The sequence below is a fragment of the Leptinotarsa decemlineata genome, unplaced genomic scaffold (genome assembly GCF_025532065.1).
Source record: "Leptinotarsa decemlineata unplaced genomic scaffold, Ldec_3_MD MMD2_tig00026330_RagTag_RagTag, whole genome shotgun sequence".
Taxonomy (NCBI): Eukaryota; Metazoa; Arthropoda; class Insecta; order Coleoptera; family Chrysomelidae; genus Leptinotarsa; species Leptinotarsa decemlineata.
Window position 1 is genome coordinate 2196717 of NW_027412690.1, and position 22904 is coordinate 2219620.

The 22904-nt window shown below is 37.3% G+C and overlaps 1 long non-coding RNA gene across 3 annotated transcripts in view; it reads right to left on the bottom strand.

Annotated features, from left to right (window-relative positions):
- LOC141485747 (uncharacterized) overlaps positions 1-22904 on the bottom strand; it is a 726844-nt gene that overhangs the window by 569776 nt on the left and 134164 nt on the right. The gene's annotated exons all lie outside the window — the stretch shown is intronic.

Consider the following 22904-nt stretch of genomic DNA (forward strand, 5'->3'; position numbering starts at 1 on the left):
TATTCGAAGTGAAATAAAGTTAAGTTTGATTATTCAGTGTAGTCAATTATTAGTGAACCCACGGGGAAAAACGTAACAATATCATAATTATAGGTTGAAATAAGTTTAACGTATACAGGTTGATTTAAATTGATAACTTTATTGTTCGAGATATTAAACGTTTAAATTCACAATGCATGAAGCTTTTAAAAAAGAAAAGAAAAAATTTACCGGATAAACATATTTTGTGAATGAATGAAGTGATATCAAGATTATGATGTACTTAGTTTACATAAGCCAAACAATATATGGTCTGAAACCGATTCGTAGAGCATAAAGTGAAAATTCGACAATTTCGAGAAAAGGTTCAAATCTGATCAATCAACTTTTAGGAAGATTTACACAAGTTCTCTTCATATCAACAGATTACGCCACTGCAGCATATCATAATCTTATCGTAGCAGAATGCACGTCTATCAAACGATGCTATAAACTTGACGGTGTTTACCTTTATTACACCACCACGCAAACTCTTCTTTTTCCATTCGCCAAAATTGAACGACATAACCGTATGAATGCTAATGAAACCGCATAATCCCGTGCATTATTTCCTCTTTCAGCTCATCCCTTTCGGACGAACGAGTCAATTCGACAATGGCGTAATCGGCTCGTATTCTACGCGTGCTTTTCCAGCGATATAAAATTTCCTCCGACATTACTCCGCGAAACATTATTATAAGCATCAAATTTCCTTTTTCAGTCGTAAAGTCGAAATGAATAGGCCTCGTTAGTGAGACCTTCGCGGTATTCCTTTTTGATAATATTTTCGAGCTCTTCGCGAAAGAGTTCAGGAGGCGCCCTAATCACAACGGTTCATTGTTAACTTATGTGGTTGTATTTCTCCAGAATTTCTGTAAACACCCTACAGGAATTCACATTTCCTTCAAGTTGACTCAGGTTTTTTTGGTGAAGCATTACTCAAGTTTTAATATTACTTCAGAAAATATTTTGTTTGAAGGTGGTTGGTTGACAATATTTCATGGTGCATTTCATCTGTTCGGACTCCCATTGTCTAATATGATATAAATTGATTTGAAATCCCTGGAAGAATATGTGAACAAAAATCAAAAAGTTTGCTGAAAAATAACAATTATATTAAGCGAAAAAAACTGAAATTACAATGAAATAAAAAACAACCAACAACCAAAAAATAAAAAAATTGAACTATTTACTAACTAATAAAAAATTATTAACAAAAAATTTAAATTGAAATTAAAAGATTCCAAACCAAGTTACTTAACGACGTTTCGATTGTTAGTATCCACAATCGTCTCCGTGTAATAACTGGACTTATTCCTCCGAGATCTGACTATTTATAGGTCATTCGGGTGTTTTCACCTATTCCCTCTTCCCCCTCTCCACTTCATCGGTTTTAGCGGAAGCTGACCGTTTGGCGGGAGTTGGTCGTGTTCCGCTTGAATAGAGGTTTCCATATGCTGCTTGACTAAATGCGTTGTTGGACAACATATATGGGGCTTCTTTGAATTTTCTCCCAAACCAGTGTTCCTCCTTGTGGATGATTTCAGCTTGAGCCCACTTGATGTTATGTTGATGAGTCCAAACATACTCTGCTATTCCTTATTTGCTAGTTTCTCCACGCAGTAAGAATATATGAGTTGACCACACGCACGTCCAAGAAAAGGAAAAAAATACACACAGCGAGGGGAAACCAGCAAATCAGGAATAGCAGACCATGTTTGGACCCATCAACACAACATCGAGTGGTCCCAAGCTGAGATCTTGCACAGAGAGGAACATTGGTTTAGGAGAAAATTCAAGGAAGCCGCATACATGTTGTCCAACAACGTATTCAGCCAAGACAGCGTAGAAATACGCAACATATGGAAACCCATCATCAAACGAAAAATGGCCAACTCCCGCCAGTACGGTCATCTCCCACGGAACCAGTGAAACGGAAAATGAAAAGGGGGGATAAGTGAAAGTACTCGAACGACCTATAAATAGTCATCTCTCGGAGGAATATATATATATATATATATATATATATATATATATATATATATATATATATCAAAAGGAAAATTTGTAGACAGAACACTCAAAAAATGTTGGCAAATAGCGGACACGTGTTTCTGGCTATTGTCCTCATCAGCGCGGTGCAGCTAATTGCAAAGAAGGACAACAACTAGTTACCAAAAATGAAAACTTCACATATGCACGGTGTCACCAACAGGAGCTAACCGCACATTTGTGGTTTCAATTAGAAGACTTAGCATTTCTTTCACCAGCTATAACCGGTGAAAGTGGCGATCCCAGTGGCAGTCCCTCATCTTGCGTAAGGAATTCGTCCTTCAGTTAGAAGTAGTAGTTTCGTACACAGAATCCTAATAATTCCATGATTACTTGTATCGGTAAGTTTGTTCTATCTTTCTGACCTTGAAGTTTTCAGAAAAAATGATGTTTTTCCTTGCAGTGCCAGTGGTTTAATTATTGGTAGTAAAAATCTGAGTGGCTGAATCTCTGGAGCTAATGATCGGTCTGAGCGGAACATCCTTCTGGTGGATTTTGGGTAGTACATTCATTTTTTATTTTTTAGTTGTTGCTTGTATTTTATTTCATTGTAATTTCAGTTTTTTTTTGCTTAATATAATTTTTATTTTTCAGGTAACCTTTTTAATTTTTTTACAGATTCCTTCAGGGATTTCAAATCAAAATATATCATATTAGACAATGGAAGTCCGAACTGATCAAGAAAATATTTCATCTATCAAATTCATCAGACTTCGGGTTAATGCATCAGAGTTGCATAAATTCCAGTCATTCCGATTTCGAGGTATATTGAATCCAGCATATCGAGTTAACTTTAAGACGTGTACAATTTGAGATTCATGAAACATTGAAATTTGTTCAGCTGTTTTCATTCAAAATAGTGTGAGATAGAGTGTGACATTTTTTTCAAGTCGATTCCTCCAAGACATATTGACACCCAGCAAATGACTGATGCAGAATGCAGAATTTACTTACTCAAAGAAAACTGACGCACGGATTGCCTTAGTATTGAATTTAACTTGCTTACCGTCACCTCAAGCTAAAATTTATTTGGGGTATTCATTGTGGTATTAATTTTTGTATTATCGCTGAAGATGAACATTGACAACAACGTTCATCCGAATTAAATGACAGAACAAGTTTACTGTCTTCAGCAAAATTGTTAATGAATATTTGGTTGTTGGCATACATTAAAAATACTATTGAAATATTAGTATGTGTTCAAAATTGCACGAATATCAAAAACGAAGAAAGAAGAAATTCTTTCATCAATTGTAGAAACTTGAAACCATATAAAAACATAAGTTAGAGCGATGACATCTCCTCGTACGAAGACGAAGACGGTTGAAAAGTCAAGCTTTGACATCGACTACCTACGAGATTTTTCCACTGTCTCTCTCTGTAGATTTCACTGCAAGACAACTAGAACCGCCATAGGTCCCATCAGTGTAACCACGAATTAATTGCTGGGAAGCCTCGTTCGTCTTTGATATTCAAGGATGAAGTACTGTATTGATCCCATAGATGGTGTTTTCGTAGGGAAAGGTGTTATTGCCCTCACTTACTCAGGTTTTTTTTAAGGGCAATTGAGTATTGAGATGCATTTGTGGTTCATCCTAGCACCACTGAAAAGACCTATGACGCGTCGAAACAGCATGTCTAGTCTTGAATGATAAATTCATCGAGTTACGGCCAGTACGGGCCGCATTTAATTCAACACAATAATAATGCTCATAATGAAGATGATCATACTCGTTCATAATAGTTCACAATATTCAAATATTAACATCTAACTAACTGAATTTCTTTCGATGATATTCAGTTATCAACTCTTTCAAATTAATGAATGTCAAAACTCTTCGTAGCATTTAATTTCATTGAAAGGTGTGGAATGCGAAGTAATCGAAACATTAAACAGTTTTTTTTCGAATCAAACCAACACATCAGATAGAAAACGAAATTCAAACAACTCATTTCATCTTTGATTACGTTTTCATCGTTCCCGGCAAATGCATCGTTGCCCAACCAAGTTCTGGTCGAAATCACTGTTCTGTACCCGGATTATTCCAGGTATGTTGGGTTACGCTCGAGTTGAACTGCCAACTACTCGAACGCTAATGAGTAAAGTTTTTGGGTTTCGCCATATTTGATGATACTTCCGCTAACTCGAGACTGATCTTGTAACTATTATTGAAACACGTATGTCTGTTATGGTTCGGGTAAGCGGTTAATAACTTGAATGCGGCGAGACACAATATTCGATTCCATACAAATACGGCATGTGACTAGAATGGATGGTTAATTAATAATTAGAGATAGTCAAGATTTTGTATGAGAGTTGTTGTTCCCAACATTGAAACTACGATGCTGGAATTTGACTCTGGTTTTATATTATCATTGGTGGGGGTGGCTTGGTTTCTCTTAACTGGATTACCTGACCTTGTTTGTGTACCTTTAAGGACAGGTAGCCAGATTTTATTCATGTTCATTGCCTCTTATTTCCTACTAAAATTATGCTTGTGTTTTGAAATTTTTATTTTTTTTATTTCCTGCTGGATAGTAATTTTGAGTTTTATCGCCGCTCTTTATCTTCGAATGAGACAATGCGAGTACCTACTTTGTTTAGAGCATGTCTACAGCTGATTTGTCGGTTTGTTGTCCAAGTCGACAATTTCTCTTGTATTCAGAGAGGCGGGTGCCTGTACTTCTTTTCGTGGTTCCATGTAGATCGACCCGCGACTACAAGGAATCCGGTATACCCCGGGTGCTGCTAAAGGTTCTCTGGGGCCCTAAGCTCATTCAGAAAAATCCTGTACCACATTACTTCAGACAAATAGTGGTGACCCTCTACAATCGGGCACTGTCAGAAGACGAGTACGACATACTCGCCAAAGGTGGAAACTTCACTATAGCTCTAACAAAGAATCTACGACGATATCATTGCCAGGTATTCAGGTATTCGTACTTTACCTAACGACATTGCTGAATAAATCCACATAATGATGTCAAGAATTCTAAACCGCGCAAAATCACCTAAAACCAACACAACAGGACGGGAACGAGAGGCGCTGAAAAATCTCAATACAGATAGAAATATCTTGGTATTGTATCCTAACAAAGAAAATGTCACCGTCGTGATGAAAACCAAGGGTTAAAATGAGGAAATTGTGGCCGTACTCGATCCAGAGACATATAATAGACTCAGTAGGAACCCAACTCAGGGATTTTGAGAAAAACGAATCTTCTTATCCGTTCATCAAGTCTAGGAGAGAACACGAAAAAGGTCATACACGTCGACATGTGTTTCAATCACATGTCAATATTAAACTAAATCAACTTACAATGTTATCCTCATTTATTCCATAGATGCAATAGTGCAACACAAGTATATGAAGTACAGGAGACATACAAGTGAGCTATGACATGGTATCTTTAAACACGATGATTCCGATCGAAAGCAGTAACAACGGGCCTTAAAGCAAGCAACCATATTTTTGACTGAGTTATGTTGATGACATGTTCGTGGTATTGCAAGATGGTGAAGTGACACTGAACTATTTTCTATCATATCTAAACTCTCAAGAATTCAATAGAAAGAAAAACTCAAGGGTTTTTAGCCTTCTTGGATGTTCTTTTAAACAGACGTGAAGATGATACATTGGGCCATAGAGTGTACAGGAACCCAACACACATAGACAGGTAACTGAACAAAAACTCTCAACCACTAGCCACAACGAAGAAGAGTGACAATTGAAACGTTGGTTGAGAGAGCACGACGTATCTGTAAACCTGAGAGTCCTGCTGAGGAACTCAATGCCTTCAATAGGAATGAGAACAGCGAAGAAGAATTTGAGCGGGCCATACGACCAAGGAAAGATAACGCCAAAGTAACGCCAAGTAGGTTTGTCAAGGAAAAAGATTTTCTTCCCATTGCTAAAAAATTTACCGAATAGATTAGAAGAATTTTAGAAAAACACGACGCGAAATCAATATTTAGGCCAACCAAAACTATCAGATAAATTTGAAGGTCGGCTAAGAACCCCAGAGTATTTTCAGCAACACCCAGGGTATGTCGGATTCATTGTAGCTGCGCAGGTGGTTCCACACTGGAACTATAAAAAGAAGTACAGATACCCGTCTCCCTGAATACAAGAGAAATTGTTGACTTGGACAAACCGACAAATCAGCTGTTGACGAATCTGTTCCTGATGGAAAGTGCGTGAAATTTGCTGATGACGTTGGCATGATTATAACAGGTTCCGAACAAAATGCAAGCAAACGGAAATGCAAGCAAACAATGAGATCTTTGAACTGGTGGTTTTTCAGTAACTCGCTTGTTTCCAATTCAGATGAAAGAGTAATTATTCAATTTTGTAATTATCAAAAAATTCTTGACACACTATATATATTTGGGAAAGAAAGTTTTTGGCTTTCTACTACTCCATCTGATACAAAAAAATGGATGAGAGAATCTTCTCAAGAAAGGAAGGAAGTAATCAATTTGAAAATAAGTAACTCTATACATGGATGTGTAGATCATGCAAAGAAGTAACTTTCAGACACAAACTGAAAGAAAGTCCTCCTGAAACAGCTACTTTCATATAAACAAATTACACGAAAGAAAAAAAATTCTTTCGAAACAAATACTTCTATATGAACACTGAATTATACAGAAGATACTTTTCTCTATTCAGTTTGTATATCGAACATTTGTTGAGGAATGAGAATCAGATATCATTCACATGAGTTCTACTTTGAATGAATGGTAATAAATTGTACTCACATGGAACACTGTCACCCTAACTGGTATACACCGTGTTTCGCCTTAAGACACTTGCCCTAAGGCTCTTCAGTACCAAATTGGATAACATTATAGAAAATACACACACTTCATTCATGAATTACGATTTTGAATGTCACGGAATAAGCTTGATCTGCTTATGTCATCGATGACATCGTAATGACATTCATTCACCTATTTGATTTAATCCCAGCCATGAGGAGTACATGTTCCATGTGAGTACAATTTATTACCATTCATTCAAAGTAGAACTCATGTGAATGATATCTGATTCTTATTCCTCAACAAATGTTCGATATACAAACTGAATGGAGAAAAGTATCTTCTGTATAATTCAGTGTTCATATAGAAGTATTTGTTTCGAAAGAATTTTTTTTCTTTCGTGTAATTCAATGTTTATATGAAAGTAGCTGTTTCAGGAGGACTTTCTTTCAGTTTGTGTCTGAAAGTTACTTCTTTGCATGATCTACACATCCATGTATAGAGTTTCTTATTTTCAAATTGATTACTTCCTTCCTTTCTTTGGAAGATTCTCTCATCCATTTTTTTGTATCAGATGGAGTAGTAGAAAGCCAAAAACTTTCTTTCCCAAAAATTAATCACTCCTAAAAATATAAGCCTTTCAAATCACTATATATATATATATATATATATATATATATATATATATATATATATATATATATATATGATATATATATATATATATATATATGATATATATATATATGTCGAAAAGTACCAAGTTTTTGGGTGTTGAGATTGACAAAAACCTTAATTATAAATCACATTGTGATGGACTCATACCAAAATTGCATTCTTTAGCATTCAAGCTACGAAATATCAACTATATTCTCAGTCTAGATCAACTAAAAACTATATACTATGATGAAGTGGAGTCGAGGTAGCGCTATGGTGTCCGTTTCTGGGGTTGATCAACCAACGCAGGTGAAGTTTTTTGGCTCAGAAGAATATAATCAGAAGTATCAGTGGCATGTGTTACATGAAGTTCTGTAAACCTTTTTTTAAGAAATTAGAAATACTGACTTTACCCTGCATGTACATAATGGCTTTTCGTCAATAGGCTCTACTGATACAATTAATATTAGGCAAAAAAAATTATATCGAGTTGCGCTAGCTCGAGGACGGATTGATCTTAATGTTGCAGATCCTCGTTTATTTAATGTTCAACCAAGTAACATAAAAGAGAGTAAAGCATTAGAGATGTTCAGCACAAAAATGACACCTTTTTTAGTTTGAATGCGTATTACAGAGTTAATGATTGTTTAACGTAAGTGTATGTGTGACGTGTGCATGCACTTTCGTGAGCGTCTAGTTTCAGTAAAGTAGTTTGTAATTTACCTTTGTAATTTAGCTCATACTGATTATTCCTGATACAATTACTGAAATTGTCGAACAGAAAATTGAAGGATTTGATTTGATGCTCCCAACAGAGAAGGTACCCACATTATCTTCTTTGAAGATACAGTAATACTCGATAAAACTCAAAACTACTATCCAAGGATGATTTCAATAGGAAATAAAAATCAAATATCAGCTTCGTAGTTACCAGATACTTGCAACAGCAGGCGGACAGATAAGAGGATTGGGCCAACCTTTGGAAGATTAGCATAAACTCTGACAATAGTAAGGCAATACTGTTCACCCGGAGGATGGTACATGCGGAAGGAAACGTCACCTTCAACGGACAAGAGATTGCGTGGACTAACGAAGCTAGATACCTGAGAGTCAACCTTGACAAACGATTAACGTTCTGGTCTCACGTACGGCAGACAATAGGAATGGCGAGATCTGCTCGACAAAACATATTACCAATAATAGGTCATGATCGACTGTATTGTCAAACATGCGCCAAACTAACTGACTGTTATAAGGAAACAAGTATAGCTGAGGCACCAGTCAATCTAATAATAACAATGATGATTTTCAAACAAGACTCAACCTCTAACGGAAGCAAGAAACTCTTTGGAAGGTTCGAAATAGATGAACATTTCAACCTAGCAGACCACTGTTATAATATTCATGCAGTCATTGTTCACTGTGGTTCTGGCGTTGAATGTGGTCATTATTACGCCTTGGTCAAAGAAGAAACAGACTGGTTTAAGTTTGACGATAGTCGTGTCACGAAGTGTTCTGGCGATGCATTGAATTTATTGGAGCCTCTGGAGACACCCTACATTTTGTATTATGAGAGAGAGGATATTGTTAGATCAAGATCTTCAGATGATGTGGTGCTGCAGGTTTTTCCGGGTTTTCCTGCAGCTGAAAAAGCAAATGCGCCACTGGAATCAATGAAGCCGCCCCGGAGCGCCAATTAATTTTTATTGTTGTATTTATTTTATTTTTATCGTTGTTTTAACACATTGTAATAATTTTATAAATATATAGTACATAGGTCAAAAAAGCAACATGGGATTGAAAGTGAAGCTGCTGATGATAAAGCCGAACTATTATCAATAATCCTGTATGTTTGCACTGTCTGGGGGCCAGTGCGCAGCGACCTACAGACGACAGATCCAGTCTTTTATGAACGCGTGCGAAAGGGACGCCGTAAACGCTCCAAGATATGTACCGAATAGGTACATTTTCCGGGATCTAGACCTGAACATACACTATGTAGACGCATATATGTGACAACACGCAGAAGATGCGTTTGACAGAATTCGAGCGCTCGACAGCGCTACGCGATCTACACAATGCACTAAACAGGGATGACCCCAGATTCCGAGAGAGGGATAAACACAGGCGGCCAAAGAAGCAGAACCAGAGACCACCCTCGAGGCTAGGGCCGCACTGCAGGAAGGTTGGTAGGATATTGGATGGTAGATAGCTGCCTGGCGAACATCCTGCTATTTATAAACGTGAGTAACAGAACGACGGTAGCCGCAGGGGCCCCCCACTACCATCTAACCTCCAGAAACCATTCGAAGGTACGCCAGGCTATCCAACCTAATCGGTCGTGTTTGATATTCCAGCCGGGTAGCCTAGCTAAGGGGGAAAGCGTAATAAGCTCTGTGTACAAGAGAGAAATTTGGGACCCAGCAGACCCATTAAGGAAAAATTCAAAAATTTTGACGACACTGCTCCGTGAGGGGGTACGGGGGGAAGCATTATAGTTAATGCGTGCAGAACAACGGGAATAACTCGAGCACCAACTGTGGCACTGCGACCGTTAGCATATCGTCTTTGATACCATATACCGCCGTAGTAGACGAAACGTCATCATGAAACCCTGCACATCACGACCACAAATACCGGAAAATAGCTTTCACACAGTTATCTTCACTCAAGATTATTTTGTGTGTGTGTGTGTGTGTGTGTGTGTAGAATATTGTTTGAACTTACTGTCAAAATGTACTTGAAAACGGTAAACACTAGCAAAATAAAATGACACCGAAGAAAATATCAGAGGAAAGCACATCCTACGCCCAGCTAATTACACGTAAGATTCGAGATATTCCTAACTTGTATCGAGGGCGTATCGCTCGAACATCGGGTAACGCTCGAAAGTCCGGAGTTCTGCCAGCAACTTCCAAGATTAACGACCAGATATTGTAAAACAGCTGAATATATCTGAATCCACCTGAAGGGAGTTTACAGTCGAGACCCGAACGGCACAAAGCCATTCATTTAATCGATTCTCCAGTAGCGTACGTCTGCACGGATAAACTTTCGAAGTCCACAACTTCCGGAAAGTCGAATGAAATCTAAATTGAAGTAGTGGACGAGAATCTGGACAAATAACTGAAAAAAATTCCCTTTCTTGTTGACATTCAGGTTTGTTCAAAGTTAACGTTGGGTAATTGGGAAATGGTTTCTTTGAGAAAAGCAGTTTAGTGTCCTAATGTATTTTCAAGCCACTCTTTCTAGAAAAATACCTTTTAGAAAACATGAAATTTGTAAAAACAATTATGAAGTTTCATTTGGTAATATTTCACAAATCTATTCAGTTGAAAAACTCGAAATGGTTGGGAAAACAACAAGTATGCACATTCACTAGACTTGAAAAAGATCAAAAGAGGCTCTCAAGCAAGAAATGAAAACTTTGGGAAAACAGCAATGAACCTCGAACTTCACTGTTTAAGAACTCTTTCATTTGGAGAACTACGTTTATGTGGAATAAACTTCCTGAGAACGATTTTCTAAATGGATCTCCAACGATTCAAATCCAATGTGAATCGCTACTTTGGCACAGGCACCGTTCATAGAGTGCCTTAAGGATTTTCCTGTAATGCTTATGATTTGTCCTTGAAAAAATCCAATGAACTATTTTAATCTTCTAAGAAGATAGATCAACGAAAACTCAATCTGGAACGAAAAAAAAAGAAAGAAACTGAAAATATCACTAGAATGTTTCCAATTCTGAATTTCTTAGCTATTTTTTTTACGTAATTTCATTAAATAAGACAAGTTACTAATAGAACATTTTTCTTTGTGGAAAATACTTATTCATGCAGTAACTCCTTCTACATCTGTTTGAAGTTCGTCATTACAATTTTAATTTTTCTTCAGATTGTGAAAGATGAAGATATTCGTAAAAAATCGTAAAAAAACTATGAATTTCTCCACAAAAAATTACTTTCGTTCAATATTCATAACCGCCCACAATTCACCGCCTCATCTCAGTAGTTTCCATATTCAGTTGATATTTCTTATATTTTTGTAATTTAATTTCTGGGTTTTTGCTTAATATAACTTCTTGATATAATTGTTAATTTCAGCTTTTTATTTTAATTTTCAATTTAATTTGGTACATATATTGTCTATATCTGGTATATTGATGGTAAATGGTGTAATGGCCGAAACTAGTCAACAATGAAGAAATATCGTGGAAAATAGACAAAAGTGTCTTGTGTATCTCCAGTGATGATTAATATAATATAATAATGATCATAATAGAGCTGAGTTGACTTTATCAAAAATGTTCTTGGGGATAATGATTGTCCAGAAGGTTTCGTGAATAACACCAATCAATTAAGATTATTTATAACTACCTCTTCTGGAAAAGGAAGATGAACTCAAAACACTTCATACCAAGTGAAATTATCAACATCCAGTGTACTGTGTTTGAGAAAAATTTCTAAAAATCTTCAATATGACATTTATATAATAACTACATACATAGCATACAAAGCAGGTAAAACCTTAGGTAGGCATATGAATTGCAAGTCGATCATTGATACAGACAATAAATCAGATGTCTATCAGTTCGAAGATGGTATCTACCCAAAAGGGGAAAGAGTATCTAGAAATTTCAAAACGATTGTTTCAGAAGACGAAAAAAGTTTTCAACTAAAGAAAATGAATTCCACATATGCTGGCCTTCTTTTAGAGAACAACGATTTCGCCATTAACAACGCTATTTCCGAGAAAATATCTTCATTAACCACTTATTGGCTGAATTTTGCCAGCTCATATAGAATTAATATTATATGGTAATTTATTGATTAATAAATTTCGACTGAGGAAGGTGATGTGAAGCGAAACGTGTCATTAGTAAAGTTAATAATGTGAAAGTTGTTTCATCATCATGAATGGTGTTATTACCAATAGAGAATTTTACTCAAGATACCCATATATCATTTATTCGCTATGTTTGTATACAAAAAACAAATCAAATTTTCAAATCCCTAGACATGATCAGTTTGCACCTCTCTAAACATTCAAAAAAAATATTACTTGTCTTCATACAGAAATATGCACTACAAGCTTTCATGCTTGGGTAATTCCTGTACAGGATTATATAATCTGTAACAACGACATAAATCGAAAAATGTAAACTGTAAAATTGTAAATTGTGAAATTGTAAACTTCAAGTGAATTCAATTCCTTGACAATGTCAAGTTGGCACTTCAATTCTCCATGTTGTTTACATTTGGAAATAAACTGATTTAATTTGAATCAAGAAGGTAATGCAGCCAGTGAAAGGATAATTTATACAATTGTATACAATTTTGGAATATTTTCTAAAAGGATTGGAGAATGAGTTGATTCCCGAAACGTCATCCAAAGGAAATACATTTTTGTTTGAAATTCATACATTTCTGTTCTTTGGAGTGTTAGTGAAATGTTCTGAATTTTTATCCAAACGCAAATTTAGTAATTTGCCTTCTTATTTAAATAATTTCTATTTCAAATATGATTCCACAAGAATGCCATAAATGCCAGGTATAACTTTCGTACATTTCCAAGCAAAACTTAATATTTTCAAGACAACAAAAAATCAATTCCTTGTAGAAAATTTCAACTTACGTGCTCTTAGGTGTGAAATTTAATTGAACAAGTACAAACTAAACTTGTATACATAAAGAGCACAAACTGTGTAATAACTATCAACTTTTCAAACTAATATTTCTTACAAGTAGAACAGTACGTCACTGGAAGCCAACGCAAACCGGAACAACCCTGGAATAATTTATTAAATGCAGATGTAGTACACTTTCTTTTATTTACATACCGAAGTAACGTATAGCTCGAAACTAATTCCGCTCCATCCAATTTTTCAGCGACCTATTCACTGCTCTTGATATTTTCCGGCTTTAGAAATCTCCAGAAGACTAATGACGGTCCTTCACGACGGACATTCACGGAGGGTTTCGTGTTTGGATAATTTAAGGTGAGAATGGGATGGGGGTCACTAAATAAACGTGTTGCGAGGGTTTTCTTTTATGTTTTCACAAAAGGCGATAGTGAAATGTGGCATCATGATTTTCGCAAAATTTGCTGGAACTGAAACTTCGGATTTTCCATGATTACTGATAGCCTAAGCGGATATTTCGTCATTAGGATATATAACTTCTTGTTGTTGTCGAAGATGTGGATTGAGGGCTGATGTTTGGAAAGAAGAGAAAAGTGTGCTGATGGCAATATTTTGGATTCGTGGTCTTTTCCAATAAGTCGTTGATGTCCAAAAGAAAAAGCTTTGGAGGAATTATCGATCTTCATGCCAAATACTGTGAAAGACTTTTGCAAAGGCAAAACTCCTTTGACATCTGTCGGGGAAGTTTAAAAATAAATCTACCACAGAAAAATTGCAAGTTTTCATTGAATTTTTGCCTTTAATAGACAAAATTTCAAAAGTTACCGATGAATAGCGCATTTTCATTCGTGAGGCATCCATTGAATTAATAATACATCGAGGTGAACCATAGAAAAATTCATAAAACAACAAAAATCGATGATTTCATCAAAAATATCGCCCCCGTTATTGCCCCTATCGCGCTGGTTCTCCTGGCACAACTCTCGACATTTCTATTTTCCGGTTGATACACAATTCCGGGATTACTTTTCTGTCGCGTTCGCGTTATAATAAACGTCATAGTTTATAAAATAAAGACGGATATACAAGACGGGGGCTGTAATTCGCTTTTATATTGAGGGAGCATTCGTAGCTTACCGCGACGTTTTATTGGCGATCTGAAGGCTCCGAAACTTTCATTTATTATTAATTGGGGTTCGATTACTTCGATGGCGATCGGCTAATAGAGCGAATGGACGCGTCGACTTTCATTTCTTTTCGATTATCGGAACAGGTTGTTCGGAACGAAATTGTGTCGAGAATTGCCAGGAGGGTTTTTTACACTTTGTTGAAAGTGTCTAGAGGTTGTGGTCTCTAGTTTATATTTTCGTTTTTTAATGGAATAAATGATGAACTTATTGCGGTTACCTTAGTTTTTTATTACTTCATTCTTACGAGAAGTTATGCCTATTATGATTGAACATCATGAAAATATTCAAGAAATCCTTCATCGTGAGATTATCACCGAACGGTTTACAAAAACGCAACACCTGTTCTACTATACAAAAGCTTCCTAAGGTGTGTCTATGTTGACTGGATTCTACCGAATTGGTGCTTTATATAATATAACAATTTGGGTCATACTTATTCGATGACTATTATTTTTTCCTGAGTTTAGGCATAAACTGAACCAAAATTGAAACATTATAAAAAAAGAAATTTCACAAAGTCATTAAATGGACATGGAATGAACTAATTACCAATCTCCATATCAGAAAATACATTCAATAGAGAGAAGAACTTTTCAGAATTTTTGAATCAATTGAATTCCAAGCATCCCAAAAAATTGAGTTTGAATTTTTTCTTATGTTCTTTCATTATTTGGGTGAAGTTTCTTTCCGTTTGGCCAATATCGTTACTGTTACATCTGCTTGAATCATTTATTCGTTATGTATTCTTTTTCAAAAAACGAGCGAGTTTATTGATAGGTTTACCAGAGTATGGCGCTTTTTATTGTTTCTTGAAGTGGATAAGACCTGGTGAATAGCCTTTTTCGCCGATTTTTTGTAAAAATTGTGTAGATGATTTCTACAACCATTGTGGACCTCAGTATTACAAACACATACACCATACACCAAGACCTAACCCAAAGAAAGCTGGAGGACATACATATGATATATAGAGAAAAATCCCAGGACAACAACGTACGAGTACTGTGAACATATGCTTACCTGCTAGCTTGGCCGCCGGCGACTTTATAGATACCGGGTGTTAAATGAAAATATTGCTCACTTCTCACTACTGATTTCTGCCAATGCTTCATAGAAAATTGTTAAAAATTCAAAAAAAACGCTGCAAGACAGTATGTCAGTTTGAAACTAGATCAAACTCATTTTCAAGGGAGATACTTTGAAGGGTAGTTTTCAAATTACATCAACCCTCTTGCGAAGGTGGACAAGTTGGTTGAAGAGTTGACAAAAAATTAAGAGAGAAACGTTAATCACTGATTTGGTCATTCTACCTATTTTCTACATTTCAATCAGATAATTGAGGATAAACTGATTTTCAATCCCAACGGGCCTAGATCCTTCTGGTCGGTAGCTAGAGCACAAAATCCACTATTCACCATCACAAATGCAACAAAAGCCGTAGAAAAAGCAAATCTACTAGCTGAACAATTTGCGTCCCACTCCACAGTCGATTTTCTAGGCAAGGCACCACTCACTATCCCTACACTAGAATCTACACTGACAGAAATTACCTCTAGTCAGGCGAATTTTGAAACAGCTCAATATCAACAAAGCTTTCTATCGTATGTCACCCATATTTGGAATAACGCAATGAAGAAACATGAAGAGTCAAGAGCTGTTGCGCTTGATATTTGTGAAACCTTGTGTGGTATGAGGGTTTGCTGGCTAAACTTTGATGCTATGGCTTGTGTATAGCTCTCCAGCATCCTTAAAGAACAGTCCCTGCAAGTGGCTGTTTTGAATACTTTCACATCAACGCTGGGATCCATATTGTCTCCAAACCTCTGTTTATTGTGCATCAACGACTTATTGGAAAAAAACAAGAATCCAAAATATTGCTTTGCTGACGACAGCACACTTGTCTTGTCATTCCATTTGGATTCCAGAACATAGACTGCGGATGCACACCTTCTCGGCAGCAAGAGGTTGCAAATCTCAGTGTGGATCTAGATGTGATTTTGAATTGGAGTGGAAGTTACCACGTTTAATCCAATCCATCGGTTCTCTCCAGAAAGATAAATGTCTGCGAACCGAATATAACAATGTCAGGACATACAATTCCGCTTTCTGCTTCGATAAGTTTGTTGGGAGTTGAAATAGCACCAATATGTTCTTGACACAATCAGTATTTACTCTTCTTTCAAGGTATCTATAAATCAATCAAGTTTCAAGACGTAGTCTTGTATCCACGGATCTGGCCTGAAGGGGCTTGCATTAGTAAGTTTTTTCAGAAGCGAGGGGGTCAACTCATGCAGCAGACTAGCCCTTTTATCCACAAATCGTTCTATTGAATGTACAAAGTTTGAATACTGGCGCAATCAATCAGTTAAAACAGACATTAATAACGATATTTTCTTTGTTTGCCTTACTTTTTCACACACAAAAGTAGACACTATCCACATAAAAATCATAAGAGAATTTGAACTAAGCAACTACTTCTGTAGAAACCTATATGATCAAGGTGGCGTTACTCTATACTCCAGAGTCGGACTGAAATGTAAAAAGATAAAACCAGATAAAAATTGTATTGAGAAACACTTCCAAATTTGTTGTGTTTCTTCCAAATTAGACGGCACTACTACCATAATTTTCCCAGATCTCCGTGTGGTGATCATAACCTATTTTTCGAAACTATCCAGAAGGTTTTTGACGAGTTTTATGAGCCTAATGTAAATATTATTTTATTAGGTGACATCAATATCGATTCTACTACTGATTCAAGGAATTCCTGTAAAATTAACGAAATGAAAGATATTCTGTCTAGCTTTGGTTTGCACCCAATTGGTTGGTTGGAAACTTTTCCCTTACCCTTTCAACTGTCTCTCGACAGGAGGGTGTTTTGGTGGCGACATAAAGGTCAATGACATCTATGCCGCTCTGGCCTTTTGTACCCCTTCCTGACTGGGGTATTTGATGAACAAACTGTTCATTTTAACAAACGTCGTGGGGCCTTCACTCAACCGAGCGACGGGCCTTCTGAATCGAGTGGGGTCGTCTATAGTGTAATCTACAGCTTCCCTAACTAATGGGTTATCATAAGTTTCCGCTGACTCGAAAACTCTCTGATTCCTCGACTGAATGGAGTGAAATGGCCAACTGGAGTTACCTCACATTTATCTACCATTTTCGACCAAATTTTTAGTAACGTTAATGACACAGTCGTTTGTGTAGTTAACAATGATATTTCAGACCATAAAACGGTACTTCTTCAGATATCTGAAATGAAATTTCCTTTTTCGAGAACTTTCCAAATGAGGAGAAGTTTCAATAAGCAGTCTGTTGAACACTTTTGTGGAGCACTCAAATGCGAATCATGGAAAGATGTTACCGAACCTTGTACAGTAGATGTATGAAAAAATTTTGGAAAAATGGTAATTCACACGACAAGAATTGGGTAACCGATAAAGTGAAATTATCGAGTAGAAATTTGAAAGATCTTCATATTTTGAGAAAAAGGTATCCTGAAACCCTTACAGGTACTTACAAAAAAGCCAAAAAGAAACATGTTATATTGTTGAGAGACTCAAAAAAAAAACATTTTATCAGAACCGAATTACAAATTTCCCTAATCCTAGTAGAACAGCATGGAAAGTAATATCCGAACTTTCAAATAGGAAGGGAGACGCAGAAATATTCAAATAATGAAAGACGGCACTTTACAATATAACCCAAGTGATTTATCAAATTTATTCAATGAATTATCCATTGATTGTCCTTCAGAAGTTATTAGTAAAATAAAAGTAGATGATGAACTAAACCATCCTCCCATAAATACGAATCCGCATTCCCTTTTCAAAGAGCCTTTTATACCAAAGAAATTAATTTTTTTTCTTAGCAACAAAATAAAAAACAAATACTCATCTGGCCCAGATGAAGTTCCGTTATTTCTCGTCAAGAAATCTCTTCCCTTCATTATAATGCCACTCACCTTCCTTGTCAACCTGTCTTTTCTAACTGGATCATTTCCGGAAATATTGAAAGTCGGCAAAGTTGTACTAATTTTTAAAAAGCAGGATCCAGAAAAACTGGAAAAATATAGGCCAATTACGGTAAGTCTTGGTTTTTCCAAGATTTTTGAGTACTCATATTTAGATAGATTACTGAAATTCCTAAAAAAACATCGAATATTCTCAGATAAACAACACAAACAGATCCACAAACACTGCAAAAATTTCATTTATCGAAACAGTTTCAATGCTTCTGGAATCAGGAGAATGTCCTGCGCTGGCATAGTCTGTGACCTCAGCAGGGCTTTCGACTGTGTCAATCAATATCAATTCATGTCAAAGCTTTATTCGTATGGTATACGAGGTGTTGCCTATGATTGGACTTCGACAGCAGTTTGTTAGCTTGAAATATCATAGTGAGTATACCACTACTACCTTCGATTCTGAGCGCTTGGACGTCACGATGAGGGTACCACAAGGATCTGTGCTAGGTCCGATATTATTCCTTTGAGAGGTGTGAAAGTACTCTGAAGTAAGTTGTGAGTTGGTGCGCAAATAATTCATTGTACCTGCTGAAAAAACTCAGATGGTGAGATTCCACAATTACCGAAGACAATGTGGAAAAGTACAAATTCAAATAAATGATCAAACACTCAACAATTCGGATAATATAGCGTATCTGGGAATAATCATGGATGCATGTCTGACTTGGAAAAAACACTGCACCCTCGTGATGAACAAATTGAATTCATTGTGTTACCTTTTCAGAAACCTCAGAAGCATTCTGACAGAACAACAACTATTATCATTATATCACGCGCAAGTTGCGTCAAGGTTGTGATATAGCATATGTATATGGGGTAACTCTACACTAGCTACAGATGTGTTTATTGTACAGAAAAGAAATATTCGTATAGTAGCAGGAGTCCCTAGTACATTTTCTTGTAGGGATATATTTCGAAAATTTAGAATTTTAATCCTATCCTGTATGTACATTTTTTTTTCACCGTAGTGTGCGCTGGTCAGGCCCTATCCCCCGAAGCTCTGATACATTCGGGAGGGCGCGCCAGCATTATCAACCAATGACCACTCCCCACACAATTGAGTAAGTAATCATAGAGTCCGAGAATCATGTGTCCTGAGCAAGCGCAGTGAGCCAAGAATGACAGCCTTCTGCATCAGTGCGGCTAAGATTTCTGCCTTTGTGCGGCAAGCCGGTATGATTTTAAGGACATCATTCCACCAAGGAGTCCAATAATCAGAACAACCATCTTGACAGAGTGATCTGGATAGAGTCTGCGGAGTTCGAAGAGAAAATCTCGATATTTTATTCGTTTCTTCTCCTCTTTTCTGACGATATTCGTCTCGTCAGGAGCTGAAAACTCCACGACAAATATCGTTTTGCTCTGGTGGGCGAGAAGGACTACATCAGGCTTATTAGCTAGTATGAGCCTGAGGGTGGGGAACGAATAGTACCAATAAATTCGGCACTTCTCGTTCCCCACAACGGATTCAATATCCCACGAAGCATAAGGCAACACAAGTGTCTCGTCAATACCGTAAGAGTGCCGTACATGGTAATATAGCAATCTTAGGGCCGCGTTATGTTAATGGATATAGGCCGAGACCGCATATGCTGGACATGCTGATAGCAAGTGCATTAGGGTCTCGGGCGCCTCGCGGCAGGCCCTGCACCTTGTGTCAGGAACCTCCATGCCCATCACGCGACTGTGGTAGACTAAGGTGTTGAAGACACCATCCTGGCAAGCCATGATGAACCCATCAGTTTTCGACTTCAGCCCACTCGACCTGAAAAAAGCGAACGTCAGACGCTTTGATAAGTCAAGGTCTCCTATGTTATTGAGGAAGACCCCATGCTTTGGCTTATCCTTGTGTCTCCGCAGAAGTAAGGTGATCTCTGCGGCTTTTATTTAAGCTTTTTGCTGAACGGGTTCCAACTCGGTGACAGAGTTGTGGTCACCTCGTTCAGTGTCGAAAACTATACCGCTGCCCTAAGGAGAAATGCTCCAATTCCTGCTCTCTCATGGTCACGGACCATAGAGAAGAGGATCCGAACTCCTGATGACTTTACAGGCTGTATCCAGTACCATTCTGTCATGTAGACACTCCAAACTCAAAAGTTCACGGCCTCCCTGTTGTAGTGGGAAGTACAATCGTGGAACGGACGATTCGGGATGCAAAATCCTATAGAGATGCATCATATTTCGGGTCTTCACGTCGAGTTAATACAGCTCCTCCCGAGTCCACTCCACTACTCCAAACGAGTAGAGTAAGATTGGAACGGCAAGCATATTTGTTGCAGCAACTTTGTTCTTCCCCGACAGTTCCGATGACCAGATCTGTCGAAGTTTGTGCTGATACTTGCCGCGGAGAGACTTTTTCACTGCTGTTACCTATTGTGAGTGGCGTTGTTCCACCCCGAGGTAAGTATACGTCTCTCCGACATCCAGATGGTGTAGAATGCTTCCATCTACGAGCTGCACATCCTCTCCGTAGTCCCCGCGTCGTCCTCTTTTGAGATGGACTATTGCACATTTGTCTATCCCGAATTCCATACCGATAGCATGCGTGTACTCATCCACCACCCTCAAGGACTTATTATTATTTTTTTTCCCCGAAATATGCGCTGGTCAGGCCCTATCCCACTAGCATTCGTATCCTATCAAGGCAGTGCTGTTTGGTGGTCAGCAGCACGCCTTGGCTTAAAGTGTGATGGATACGTCGTAGATTGGCGGCTATTCGCCGCACTGCGGGCGTGAAAGGCCTATTGGCCGCCCTGTAGTCCATCACACATTGGATACGAGACGCGTGTTGTCTCGCCGACGTGATCTTAGCCTCCATCTTGTGTACAAGCCGTTCAATCTTCCGAACCGCAAGGCCGGGATTTCGTCCTTTCGGTTCGGAAAGCGATTGGACGACGTTATACACGGCGGTGTATAACGTTCTGTTAGAATACTATGAACCTCCGCATCTAAACAAGCCAGTTCTTGTGGCTTCAGGGATACATTTTTATTATTATTATTATTATGCCGCTTGAATTGCAAGGGTTGCTACTCAAGAGCTTGAAACACTGTTCCGAACCAGAAAACTAAACATACCTCAGCAACTTTTGATGCTTCATAGAACTCAGATCAGATCTTCTTTAGAGTAATGTTCACATGTATGGAGCTCCGCCCCTAAGCATGCTCTGAAGCTGGTGGATTCCATCCAGAAAAAGGCCTGATTGGAGACAAGAACATCACTAGCAACCTTGAAAGTGTGGAAATGTGTCTCTCTTTCATAAATACTTTCACGGGAGGTGTTGGAATGACTTGGCACATTTGATTTCACCAAGAGCGGTACATATAAGAAATACGCAACGGACTGCTCATCGTTTTGAGATTCAACTCAGTACACCTCGAATTTCACTGTTCAAAAAATCTTTCATTTGGAAAACTGCGTTTATGTGGAGTAAACTTCCTCATAACGTTTTTTCAAATGAATTCAATCTCCAGCAATTCAAATCCAATGTGAATCGCTACTTTCACACAGGCACCGATCTTAGAGCGCCTTAGGAATTTTCTTATGGTGCTTGTGTTTTGTCCTTGAAGAAAACAGTGACGCTTTCTTGAGTTTTCTGTTGAATAATTCTTTATTTATTACTTTCGAAACCATTTTTGGTTGGTAAATGTACGTTTCATAAATGAGTTTTACTTTCTTAAGATGGTTAACTTTCAAAAAAACTATACTTTTCCGTTCTCGAAATTCATTTGTGTTTTGTGGACGGAAAATGACAGATTTTCGGAACGTTAACCATCAAAAAAACTTAGTACATTAATTTCATTTTTTCCACTAATTATGACAAATTTGACTCTTCAGTATCGCAGTAACTTTTTGGGATTAATTTTCAGTTTTTCCTTTATAACACTCCAGCAGATACTCTACTGATTAAGCTTCGTTTATTTTTCAGATTGTGGAAGGTCATAAACCCAGAAAACATTGAGTTTCGACTATGGAATTTCATTTAGAGTAACTTTTCCATCCATCATGCATAATCTGGAATCACTTCAATAAACATGCCTCTGTCGAAAGCAGTTTTGTACTATTTTTGCGGCGCGATTCCACATTACAAATAAACACAATTTGACGGATTACTGCTGAAACCACATCAGCATATGGAAGGTATTAGCATATGTTTTCCTTGATTTATGATGCAAATTTGATGGAATAACATAATAACACATCATGATGTTGCTGAATAGATTATGGGACGATCATATCGGGTGGCCTAGTCGAAAGAAAATGGAAAAACTTCACTTACTATAATGTTTTGTCCGCAAACCTTAATAGAAAGTTTCAAAAAGGTCAGGAAGAGGATCAGAAGAATATGGGAGAAGTAGAGCATTTGAAGCATTATTTTTTGATAATGTGGCATTAACTACCAGTTTACATCCTTCAGAATTACCTTGAAAGTATACATTTTCTCTCTTCTTTTTCCTTTCTCATCAATATATCATTGTAATTTTATTTCACAGAAATGTTTACCTAACAGTCTACTTTACGATTGCTTCTTCAGATGTATCAACTAGTAAGTAACT